This window comes from Chiroxiphia lanceolata, chromosome 14, assembly GCF_009829145.1.
Source record: "Chiroxiphia lanceolata isolate bChiLan1 chromosome 14, bChiLan1.pri, whole genome shotgun sequence".
Taxonomy (NCBI): Eukaryota; Metazoa; Chordata; class Aves; order Passeriformes; family Pipridae; genus Chiroxiphia; species Chiroxiphia lanceolata.
This window is the reverse complement of record NC_045650.1, coordinates 13,206,229-13,218,745: the sequence shown is the minus strand read 5'-3', so window position 1 is coordinate 13,218,745 and position 12,517 is coordinate 13,206,229. Positions and strand designations below refer to the sequence as shown.

Below are 12,517 nucleotides of genomic sequence, written 5' to 3'. Positions count from 1 at the left end.
CATATAATTGTTAAAAAGGGAAAAAGCAGTTCAGCTCCTGAGCTAGAGGGCACAACTTTAAGTAGCCTGTAAAAGGAGACAACATGTCCAAGCATTTGTTATGTAGGTGTCGTTTCAGAATACTCAATTTCTGTACCGAAAGAGCTCCCCAAATTTTTATTAGCCATCTGTTTATAGTAGGTGTGTACTTGTTTTTTTCCCATTTCACTGTAATTACTGCTCTGGCAACAAGAACAAGTTGAAATTGTGACTTGTCTCCTGGAAGTTCTGCTTTCATTGCATATGGTTCTCTCCATTAAAACACAGACCAGTTGCTCAAGCCACCTTAAGGGGAAAGCACTCTGCACGCTGCTCCCAAAATTAGGCATGCAGGCACATTAACAGTAGCAATAATTGCATGCATTATTGGCTGGCTGGAGCACTGACTGTGTATAAATTTTCAAATTATTGTACTGGCTGCAACTCATTGCTGGTGAGCATCCACTGCCACCTCCTTTCATAGGAAATGAAATATCCTTTGTAGGTAACTATTTATGTTTATACTTAGGGGTTATAATGATTAATGACAAATGTTTTCATGTTTGCTGTTCTCAATTGCATGCCATATGTGTTGGCCTGACCTTTGAATGAACGATGTGGTGGGTGCTGCCTGGAAAATATGGAACAGAGTGGATTATGCATATTGCTTTTATACAGCAAAGGAAAAGTGGAGGAGAGGAATCCACTTGAGGATTCCTCAGTAACTACTAATCCTCCTGAGGAGCAGGCTCAGCTCTAGGCACAAAGCTGTTCTAAGAAATGCTTTGATTCTGTCTGAGCATAGGTTATTTTCTGTTTCTGCTGTCCTCTCTTCTGGGACCCATATTCCCCATGCATGGTGGGATGGGGGCTACTTTCCTCTTCTTTCAGCCTCTGTCTTGGTTGCCTTTAATTCTGATTAAGGACTGAAGAGACAGTCCTACCAAAGTTACTCTTGCAGCTGGTTGATACTCAAAAGGCTGCGCTAGTGTGTTATTCAAAGCATGTTCCTGTTCAGAAGTGAAGCCATTCCCTGTGCTATGCACAGGATCTTAACTACAGATGAAGAGAACCTTGTTGCATGAAGGTACTGAGATAGGAATGATCTCAGCCATATGAGGCACCTCTGGAATTGTGGTTTTTTTGCGACAAACCTTTTTGGAATTCCTCTCTTCAGTTTTATCCCATCCTAACGAATGTTGATCTACCCAAAGCCATGAAGGAGTACAAGTCAGTCCACAGTTCTTTAATGTTTATGTGTGGAATTTCTTTTACTTTTTAGATATTGAAGAAAATAAGAGAAGTTTTTTCCCAACAAAGAATAGAAGAATGAAAATCAGAGATAATGGTTGAGAAAGTTTCTCTTCTGTTCCAGCCCTAGATACTTTTTGGTACTGCTCAAGAAAGCTTGTGAGATTTTCTCTACCGCTCATCTCAATTGCTCATCACCAAGTTAATTATTACCCATCTAAAATTCTGTGTAGTTCAAATAATTGTCATCTCAGTTCCTCTCCTTCCTTCCTTTTTCACTAAAATGTAGAACATTTATATTTCTGTGGCTTCCAGATATCTAAAGTTGTGGTATCAAGTGTGTGCTCTCAATTATCTGTTAGGATTAATGATCAAGTTTACCCACAAGTGTGTCATTTTTCACTGTGTACAAAATAAGGAGGAAGGCCATATTTTAGTACCTACAGGCTGGTATAACATTATTTTGATGTATTGCACAGCCTCCTTAATAAGATGATAGCAGGAGTATTTTGCATGTGGTAGGTGTGTAATATGCAGATGATATTTGTAGCTGACAGCAGCCATCACAATGACTCTTACATTTGTGCTGTAAATTTTCTCTGAGCAGCAGACACGTCAGTAGTATCTCTTACATATCTAAATATTATTTTGTGTACGTTTTCACCCATATTCATGCAGTGCTGTGGTCTAGTTTGTTTTACCCTTAGGAAGCAATATTTTAATGCTTATGTTTTCCAGGTTTCTGTACAGTGACATTGAGAGAAATGTATTGTTTCCTAGAAAATAAAAGATTTGGTTGGACAAGGCAGTTGCCAAAAATGAAACATTAGCAGTCTTGTTGATATAAACTTGCAGGTCTATTCCTGATTTATAGTTTAGATCGGGCCTGGGCAGGGCAAATGTTCTGAACTGCTGCTGTGTTCAAAACCAAAACATAGTAATAGATATCTGCTTTGTAGTGCAGTTACATATATGTCCTATGAGGTCCCAAAAAATTCATTTCATTGGATTTTCATGGATATTCCAACTTGTCTCAGCAAGCTCATAACCTTCAATCGACCAACCATGAGAACGATGGGGTTTTGTTCACTGCTGTCTGACATGGCTGCCACCTCCAAAGCAAACTTGAAATTCTGGGGGGTTGTGGTTTGCTCCTTCCTCATCCCCACCTCCCCCACCCCAGCAAAGCTGACACATGATCGGCCTCTGGTGTCAAAGCTCACCTGAGGTTTTAATGCTACTCTTGTTGATTTAGGAGTTTCCTACCCAGGAAAAATAGGTGTCACTCTAGTTGTAAAATGGCAGTAATTCCACCTGAATATGATTGAGAGTTCTTTTAAACAGAATGCATTTTAAGTCTAATGATATATTGCAAGGTATAGTTCCTAAATTTCTGTTAAGATGATGTTTCCCCCGATCTCTTCTCTTAGGAATCCTGTAGAGCACTTTATTTCTCAGAAACCAAGCTCTAGGTTTAATGCTTTCCTTTAATAGACTACCCCAATCTCACAGCTTTTTAGTGTCTAATGAAATATAACTATGTAGTGAAACTGATTAAGTTGAAAATAGCATTTTTTGTAACGAGGAAGGAGCATAAAAATGATTTGGGACTAAGACACTGATTAGATTTTAAAGCCAAAACCTAAATAATGAGATCTGCCAATTTGATAAGTGATATTTGGATGCAATTCTAATGAAGACAAGCCCTTTTTTGAGCTAAAGGAATGTTAGATTAATAATAAGTTATTTTCAGGATTTTGTTTACCTTAGAGAGTATGTTAGTTACAGTGGTGACACCTGAATGTTCTGTAGGCTGGTCTTACCTTTTCCAGCAATTAAATTGTGGCCCTAGGAAGCTGAGTGATAAACCATTTATTACCTTTAGAGAGGTGAGGAATTTGCCCTGAAGCTTCATTTTAATAAATGATAAGTTGCTGGGCAGTATATGTAAAATCAAGGTAGTATGATGAAGGAAGGACTCTGACAACTGTTTGAAAGAAACCTGAAAACAGAACGAAAAGTGAACTTCCTTTCCTGACATATCAAAGGAAAGTGGAATAATCAGCCTAAATTGGAGGCTATTTCCCATCTTTCTTTTTAAGTTTAGTTCTCGTATTTTTGTGTGTTTTTTTTCAAACCACATTTATGATTAAACAGTCAGGTTGACCTGACACTTGCTCTGTTTGAGGAATTCAGTGTTATCATGACAACTGGCTCCTGAGACTCTTTCAGACCTTTAGGATGATGTAAGTGTAAGCAACAAGAAGACATCACAATCAACCCTATTTTAAACAATTGAAATGTAGCATATGACATTCTTCCTTCAAGGAGGACAGGAATCCTGCTGCATAGTGTCAGCAAACACAGCTCTCTAGTCATCCTGTAACTCGGTTGCCACAGCAACCTGGTCCCTACTTGCAGCAAAGGAAGCAAAACATATGGTAGAAATATTGTGCTTCTCCAAGAAATATCAAGATTTCCAGAACAATAAAGCTTCAAGTTCAGATTTCCCCCCAGGAAAACATTAATCAAGTTGCTTTACTGTATATATAGGAAAATCATGAAAAGTAATCTAAAAAAAGGACACATTTCCTAGTAAACTGTCTAAGTTATAAATGAAGAATTAGTAGCTTAAAACTAGGAAGTTAAAAGGGGAATTGTTTACATTTCAGTCTGGATAGTTTTCTATCCTATGAACTGACTAAGCCTGTGAGAATACACTTGACGTGTCCTGAATCAGAAGATACAGAGAAGTCCTCCTTTGAGTTACTTGTGGACATAGGGCTCATTTTTTCTCTCACTGCAGTGAACCTTCATTTGTGTCTATAAAAAAAGCATCCTCAATAGTGCTGGCCAGATTATCCTTGTTGCGTTTTGAAAGATACTTTAACTTTGGATAAAAAAACCCCTGTAATGTGAAAATAGCTATTTCCTACAGAACATAACTGCTTTTCATCTTTTCCAAAAATCTGTCAGCCATTGGAATTTCAGGTTGATTGTTTTGTTTTAATGAAAATATGGTTTGTGTTTTTTCTGGAAATAGATCTAGTAGTACTAAACAGAATGGATTTTGTATAACTTAGTTTCTTTTTTAAACAAGCCATTATTAATGTTAAAAAAAATTGTGATTTGCCTGACTGAAATGAAGGAGAGGAAAATCCAATCCATGCACCTGATGTTTTCTGGTTGCTGCTAACAAAGAATATGCTACAACTTGACATCTTACTGAAAGCTTCATAATTTTTTTATGTACCAAATAAACTTATCTAAGTCATGATGACCAAAATAGACACTTCCCACATTCTGCTCAATGAATTCGTTTTCCCTATATAGCACTAGATAATGCTTTCTGGCGTAGATGAATATTCTACTTTTTCACCAAAATGGGGTGCTGGAATAAAGTGATGCATTTGGAATGTTTGTCTGGTTGATCCTTAGTATGCTGGTTGTTAGATAGAATAATGAATGTTCTATCTCTTTGAAATCAGTGCCAGCTTTAAGACAATAATTCTTTGCATTGTTTTGCAGCTGTTCTGAATAAATTTATTTTTCACAGAATGAAAAATACTCTAATGCATATGAAATTAAAAAAAAATTATACAATGGTGCAAATGGAAACAAAGCTTCATTTTTTTTCCTGTGTAGAAGGGAATTGCAAAGTAGCCTGATTCACAGTTTCCTGAGAAGCAGTATGTGTTAATAACTATCTTTATTCATTTTTTGATGTCTTGCAACATAGTTAATCTGTGTTGTATAAATACATTAATGTAAAACAATCCCTTTTCAGACAATATCTTGGCCCTCAAAATTTGCGTAGCACGCTCATTTCGTATTCTGACTTGGAAGGGACTCACAAGGATCGTGGAGTCCAACTCCTAAGTGAATGACCTCATTAAAAGCAAATATTTTTAGCATGAAGCACTATCAAGAAGTGGAAGCTACTGTGGAATCTGGAGGGTCACAAATATCATTCACGCTTTGATTAAGCAATACCATGTAATGTTGAAGTCATTGTATCAGAACAGTGACTTGCATTTACTTTAAAATGAGTGCTTTGGACACACCTGCTGTGTGTTGGAGCTCTGATGCAAGTCAGATCTTTATAAAATTGTCTTCATCTGTCGTCTTCTTTACAGCAACACAGCTCTGTCACAGACCTTGGCTTGCAGGAGATGGAGAGGCTTCATTGAGCTTCAGGAAGGGAAGAAGTTTCGAACTAACAATTAGGTGAGTTTAGAAGAAGCAACTCCAGTAACACTTTGCTGTGATCCCCTGGTCTCAGGTATGGTGTCAGGTTAAAGTCTGCAAAAAACATAGCTAATGACTAATAAAAAATCCCTGTGAATTATTAGAGCTGAGTATTTAATCAATGTTTTATTTCTTGTAGACTGATTTGTACAGAACTCACATTTTTAAAAGTTACTTCTGAATAATATTTAGTGTGCAGATTATGTGTGTGCATACAAGTCATTGTGAGCAAAGGCTATCTGCTCAAAATGTGTTGTGAGACAACTGGATTGGTCTTGTAGGTCAACGAGGAAGTTTTTTTACACCAAAAAGGAATGACTTTTTTTCAGAACCAAGTTTATGGTACAAGCATGAGTTTATCACTGAGTAAAAAGAATACTTGGGGTCCTTTCCAAGTCTGATTTGTGAAAAACAAATCATCACGGTGTTTGAGGTTCAGCTAATGTTGGTTTAGAACAGATAAGATTTTCCTGGGTTAAATTCTTAAGAGGAATAAAGGCCTCCCAGTTGTTACTATGAGGATCAAGGGCAAGGATAAATATAGGACCTGGAACACAGCCTGAAAGAAAAGGAGGTAAGACTTGAAATAACAGAAGGCAGCATTGAACACTGAGGTGATAAATATGACAGCTGCTATACTATTAAGTCCAGGGTGGAAAATTATATAAAATCAGTGTGATTCAATGGTGAAGTTCATATATTGATAGGTTTATCAAGCAATATTTTTATGTGCAGTGCTATTTAAGTAGTCTGCTGATCCTTTGCAGTAGAAGCAGTAGATATAAAGAAGTTGGACTCTGTTTTATAAAACTTTATGTATTTAGTAACCTAGGCTCAAGCTTGCTGCCCCATGAACTTCCATATAAACTTTATCTAGACTTTTAGTTTAGGAGCATATTTGAAATACTACAGATGAGAAGGATCAATCATAGTGTTGATTTGCTGTGATCAGTGGAAGATCTGTGACAATAAGCTGGGAAATGGTTTTTCCAAACAGCTTATTTATCTAAAGAGTAAAATACTTCCCACCTGTGGCTGTGCTACCTACAGAGAATTTAACTCAACCCTTATTTTCCCTATAGAGAGCAGAACGTTTCAGCCCTCTGATCTGACCCTCAGTGTTGTTTACTTTCTCATTAGAGTGCTCTGAGCACTCTGTGCTGTGATATAACACACACAATGTGCAGGTATCCATTCCCTTGACAGGCACCAGCTCTGGTTTATTCAGTGAATGGCATTACTGAGATCCCAATTCTGACTAAGCCCTTTGGCTGTAGCTCTTCTGTCTCTTTATTATAAGCAGTATGTATCAGAAGCCTCCCCAAATGAGCAAATGGATAAATCTATTAATATGTTTTAAATCTGTTAAAAGAAGTAGTATCAGCTACTTTAGTGTTGCATTGGGGTCTACATTAGACCTAATGGTTATGTTTCAAGGTGGACATATACAAACTATATGTTTTTATGTGTGTACGTACACTGATTTTAATATCAGGAAAAAACTGTCAGATTTGCAAAATACCAATTTGTACTTCAGGCCAATCTATGGAACATCTGTTTTATCAAGAGGTGTAATTTTAACAGCAGGATTATACCATAGTATTCAAGAGATTGGCAAATTTGGGAAATTGCAGAATAATAACTATTATTATAATTATAACAGTAAGGATATTTTGAAAAATGTCTTTTTTTTTTCTGAGAAACAGCTGTACCTGAAGCTTGAGTTACCAAATAAAAATTTCTCTCTTTATTTCCAAACGGTTTTCAATTTTGTTCAGCATTGTGTATTTTTAATTAACTCTCCGAATTGTGATTATTTTTCCTGCAGCTCAAGCAGTGAAGGTCAAATGTAATCATAGTGATGACTTTTCTCTCTCAAGAGCTGTTTATAACATAGAAATAAATCTTTCTTTTTTTTAAATTAAGACTGTGTTTTACCTAGTAAAGCAAAACTGATTGGCTAACAGATACCTTAAGCTAAAAGTCCTTCATGCTCTTTCACATTTTCATTGAGTGCTTTAGTTATTAAGAAGAAAATAACAAGATTAGGACCATGTTAAATTGTTATATCAAGGACTGGAAAAGAGGTCTTTAAAACAAAATTATATTCCACACCTCTTCTAAAGTCCAATTTAATTCAACTTATTTCTTCAGGATGAAAATGTCATTTAACCAAACACCTGAGCTATAAACACAAGAACTCCCGCATCATTATCTTCAGTACTTTGTGAATTTTGCCTTTCAATGAAGTTGTTTCTTTAGCAAAATTATACTTAAGAAAAAGTTATGTAATAATGAGAGAAATTTTGTACAGAGAAAGTTCATTAGCTTCAAGTACACAGAAAAGATTTTTTAATTAGGTTATACAGACTTACATGAGACAGAATATGACATTATTTTTCCTGTGAATTTGTGAATGTTGGACTCTATCTTACCAGTTCTTTGGAATCATGTCTCCCTGAAGTTGAGCAGAAAATATTCTGATATTGCTCACATGTTCTCAAATTTCTATACTTATTTCTAAGGTAAAACAATTTTTTATGAAGGTTCAACTTGTGACAATTTGAGGGACAGGCAATTAATTTTGGCCAAATGAACGTGTCTCATTTAATGTCTTTGACTATCTGTTTCTGTATCTTGATGCTGATGAAAAGTCTCTAAGACCTGCTTGGGTTTTCTGTCACCCTGGAAGAGCTGGATTGTCTGTTTGTGGTGATGGACCCGTTTGTGAAACGCCCAATTAATGCTTCATGCTGAGACTTGAAGAACTTTAGTAACTAAATTAAGTGTACTTTAGTGAGTTTACTGGATCTCAAAGTCTTCATGATTTTGTCAGGAAGAATGGGTTACTCAGCAGGTATTGTAATAATCACCAGAAGGTATATTTATCAACCATTTTTTTCCGCAAATATTTGAAATGCCTCCATCTTCCTAACAACAAGAAAATGCTTCAGGTGGTAAACAATTAACTGCAACTGTTGTATATGAACATCTGGACCAACACGTCTAAACACCTGAGACATCTCCACTGTGGTTGGTCTAAACACCTGAGACATCTCCACTGTGGTTCACTTGTGTACAGTCCCCATTATTTATACAACATCACACCAAGCCCAGATAAAAACCTCACCTATCTCTCATTTTTTGTTGTATTTATATTTGATGCTGCCATTTCCTCTTGAGTTAAGGTGTAACTCCTCAAGGTGATCTTCCTGGCCAACATTATTTGTATATAATATGGTCCCAAACCCCTGAATGAGCCAGAAAGAGGAGACTAAATGGAGAAAATGCACTTAGCTTACAAGAAATACTTAGTTTGTACAATCACTTAAAGGAATTCATCTGTACATTTGTAAAATTAAATCTTTGTAGAGAGTGTACTGTAATAATGCTATCACTGAGCAGCTGTTCTAGAACTCCTTCACTGATCACTTATTGAGGGGGGTAGGACTTTAACATAAACTTAATGAATTCACTGACTTGTAGTAAATAAACAACATGACTTCATTCCACGTATAAAGTAGAATATGTTATAGATGACACCATGAAAAATGACTGTTCAGAGATTACACACAACATATGTAGGCATAGATAAGAGATACCGTTTCTTTAACACTATCATATTATGACAATTTAATTTCCTACTGAGGATGAATAATTTTACTGAGAAATAATTTATCACCAATATTAATTCAGATGTTGGATGGTCTCTCGAATCAGCTGTCTACATTATTTAAATTCCACAGATTTTTACTTTTGTAAGTCAAAGTACTCTCATTAATATCATATTCTTTTAAAAGAAGTGCCATGTTCCCTTCTTTGGAAAGTAAAATAGTTCACAGTCAAAATTATCGCCAGTTTTACTAGGAAATTTTTAAAAAGACAATCCTTCTCTCACTTAACTGTGTAACCAAGAGGAAGATGACCATGAAGTGAATCTAAAATTTCCATTTCCCTAAAAAATATCCCCCACCCCCAATATAGAATCCAGAGATTAAAAAAAAAATAAAAAAGAAAAATCAGAAGCTTATATTTTACGTATCCTTATGGCTGTGTCATACTATAATACTCACTGCATTGAGACTTTTGGCCCTAATTGTCCTTAAGGAGTGTTGTGAAGTTTATTAAATTGCTTTTGGAGAATAATTTATAACAACCCATAAGAAAATAATTATGACATCTTCAGCTCACGATTTGAATTTTGTGCAATAAATAACAGCTTACCTCTACTCATTAACCTACTAGTTCCTGTGTTTGTTACATCACAGAACTTCATCCATAAATGAATGAGAGCATGGTTAATGCTAATTCTATCCACTCTGATCTTTTACCTGCAGTCAGTTTTTAGTCTCGGATATCAGGGGAAAACACAAATTACTGCCAGCGAAGGCAACATAGCAACAGAAGGGAAGAGTACATTTGTAAATCAATTTTCACGAGGATTTGCATTTAAAATTTAAACTCCTGTTAGCATTGCAATAAATTCTTCTCACACTGCAAAATTCTGTTTGGAATCCTTCTCTAATGCTGAATGCACTGATATGACAGCAGGACACATTTCCTTCCTTACCTGTCCTTGTAGCCCCTGAACAGTTATCTCAGTGCCATATATGTTTCTAACCTGTTGATCCTCCCGATGTGTGATGGTTTTGGCTGCATTTGGAGCTTTGTACAAAAAGACATTCTCAGGAGGAGGAATGTTAATGGACTTAGTTGGAGCTCCTTCAAGCAGCTGCTCACTTTGATCTTTAAAGTGAATCATCACAACTCAGAGATGATCAGTGAGCAAGGCTTAGGGAGGTTTGACTGATCTCTGCACACTCTGCATGGTAATGAGCCTACTTGTTGGGGTTACCTGATCCTTTCCTTTTGTGCTGCTTACAAAGTTAAGGAATTGTTATGGCATCTCGGGTTATTCTTGGTTGTGCTTAGCTCCCAAAGTTAGCTTTGAAGATACTGGTCTTTAAACATTACAATTTCCTTGCCTATTATCCTACTATTCTTACAAGCTTGCTGCATTGGGGTGTGCATTGGGTAGCCAGAGGCGTTTGAGTGATAAATATTTGAATTTCAGATCATTTCTCATTATATATTCTGTTACTTTAGTGGTGTCCCTAACATGACTTTGATGCAAAATTTGTGATATTTTTGATCAGGACTTTTAGTATACCAGTTGAAAATGGTGTTGTAAAATCAGTGGAGCCAAAGTTAGAAATGTTACCACAAACAATCAAATAACTTTGCCTGGAGCCTAAAATCAAGAATCTGAATGTTTAATGATATGCTGAACAGAATGGGTTCATAGACTGTGATGGGGAGTTTTCTTCCTGTTCTGAACTATGCTGAACTTTTTTGGGCTCTTTAAAAAACAGCATTAAACTAAAAATGGAGAATAACATTATCAACCCTTTTTAGCAAGTCATAGCACTTAAATGCCACATCTAATTTTTCAGAGGGTATGGATTTTTTTTAATATTTTTTTTTTATATCCTGCAATGGGAGAAGAGGAGAAATATATGTCACTCAGTATTTGCTGAAGTACATTCACCCATTTCTCAAAATGTTTAACTTCAGTTGTTATTTTTGTAGGCTCACAACCAACAGTTGCTAATGCTCTGAAGCTATCTTAGCTGATCAGCATAGAGATGGATGACCAAAGTTGTCCTGTATTTCTGTTTATCATAGCAGTGACCTTTTTCAGTAAAGAGAACAGGCTGCTTAAGATACAGTTTGATAGAACATCAAATTCTCAACATTAGGATAAGAAACCTAAACCCATTAAGTGCAACTGTGGTTTTGTCTTGAATTTAAAAAAAAAAACACAACAAAACAACCACCCAACAAAGCCCCACTCTCTTAACTGTTTTACAGATTTTAGTCATAGCTCATGCATAGTAGTTCAAAGAAGGACTCCTAAAAACAAAATGTATTTGTCATAATTTTAAAACCTGTGTACAGAATGTGTAGTATATCAACATTCAAGTTGAAATACACCTCTATTTTATAAGATGGTAGCCTTTGCTTTCTCTTCCTAGAATTGGAAGACATGTGAATGTTTTAAATACAGTTCATGGAGTAAAAAAAAATCCCACTGCATTTTTGTAAACGGGAACTTCAAATTTTCTAGAAATTATAATTAAAACCCCCTGCATTCAGTATAGTTAGTAGCATAGGGGAGATGCAACTTTCCTTTTTTCCTCTTTTTTTACGACATGTTTCAGACTTTTATGGCACGTTTCTTGCAGTTCAGACTGGCTGTAAGACTGGAGGATAAATCAATTTGAATGGAGGAAAAGAACCCCTTTTATTATAATGTGTGGAATAAAATCCCTAACTCTCACTGAAGTTTTCCTGTATGTTCAAGGAGACTGCATTGCTCAATTTACAGAACACTGAACCAGCATATGAGGCTTGGTTTATGTACAGCTCGTTCTGCCACTTATTCCTCTCTGCAGAACAGATTACTAGTCTTCCTTTCCCTTATAAAGGACTTTTGAACCTGCTGATAACTGTGACATTATTAATATGTGTATTATTATTTCCTTCTCATTTAAAATTATTTTTGCCACCAGAATGGAAATCTGTCCTCTAAAATGAACATGTTTGTTTCTAGAAATATCTTTTAAAAACCAAAGCTAAGGAGAATTGCTGAAGATAGACAGACTGCCTGGTTAACATTGCACACTCAGAATTAGTACCCTCGGGATTCTGGCACTGCAATGCTTTGTGATCATGCTGACTGTTCTGGCTAATGGCATCCTGTCTGTAAAGCCCACAAAATATTCATAACAGGTTAGACTAATGCTCCATCTGGATTGGTATCCCAGCTCAGATTTGGGTAAAAATAAAAGCAGATGAGAAGTTGGCATTTTGTGTTAAGTCAGATGAATGCTTTCATGACTTCTGAGGAAAAAGGACTACTTGAATCCAGGATGGGCTTTTTGATTTTAATGGCGTGTAAGATTTTTCTTTTGTTGATATTCTTCAAAATTTGTGAATC

At 36.0% G+C, this 12,517-nt stretch overlaps 1 protein-coding gene across 1 annotated transcript in view; it reads left to right on the top strand.

Annotated features, from left to right (window-relative positions):
• The window catches only part of TENM1 (teneurin transmembrane protein 1), a 761,012-nt gene that overhangs the window by 109,683 nt on the left and 638,812 nt on the right, over positions 1-12,517 (top strand). The window contains 1 exon segment of the mRNA XM_032701921.1: positions 5,406-5,496. The gene's annotated coding sequence lies outside the window, so the exon portion shown is untranslated.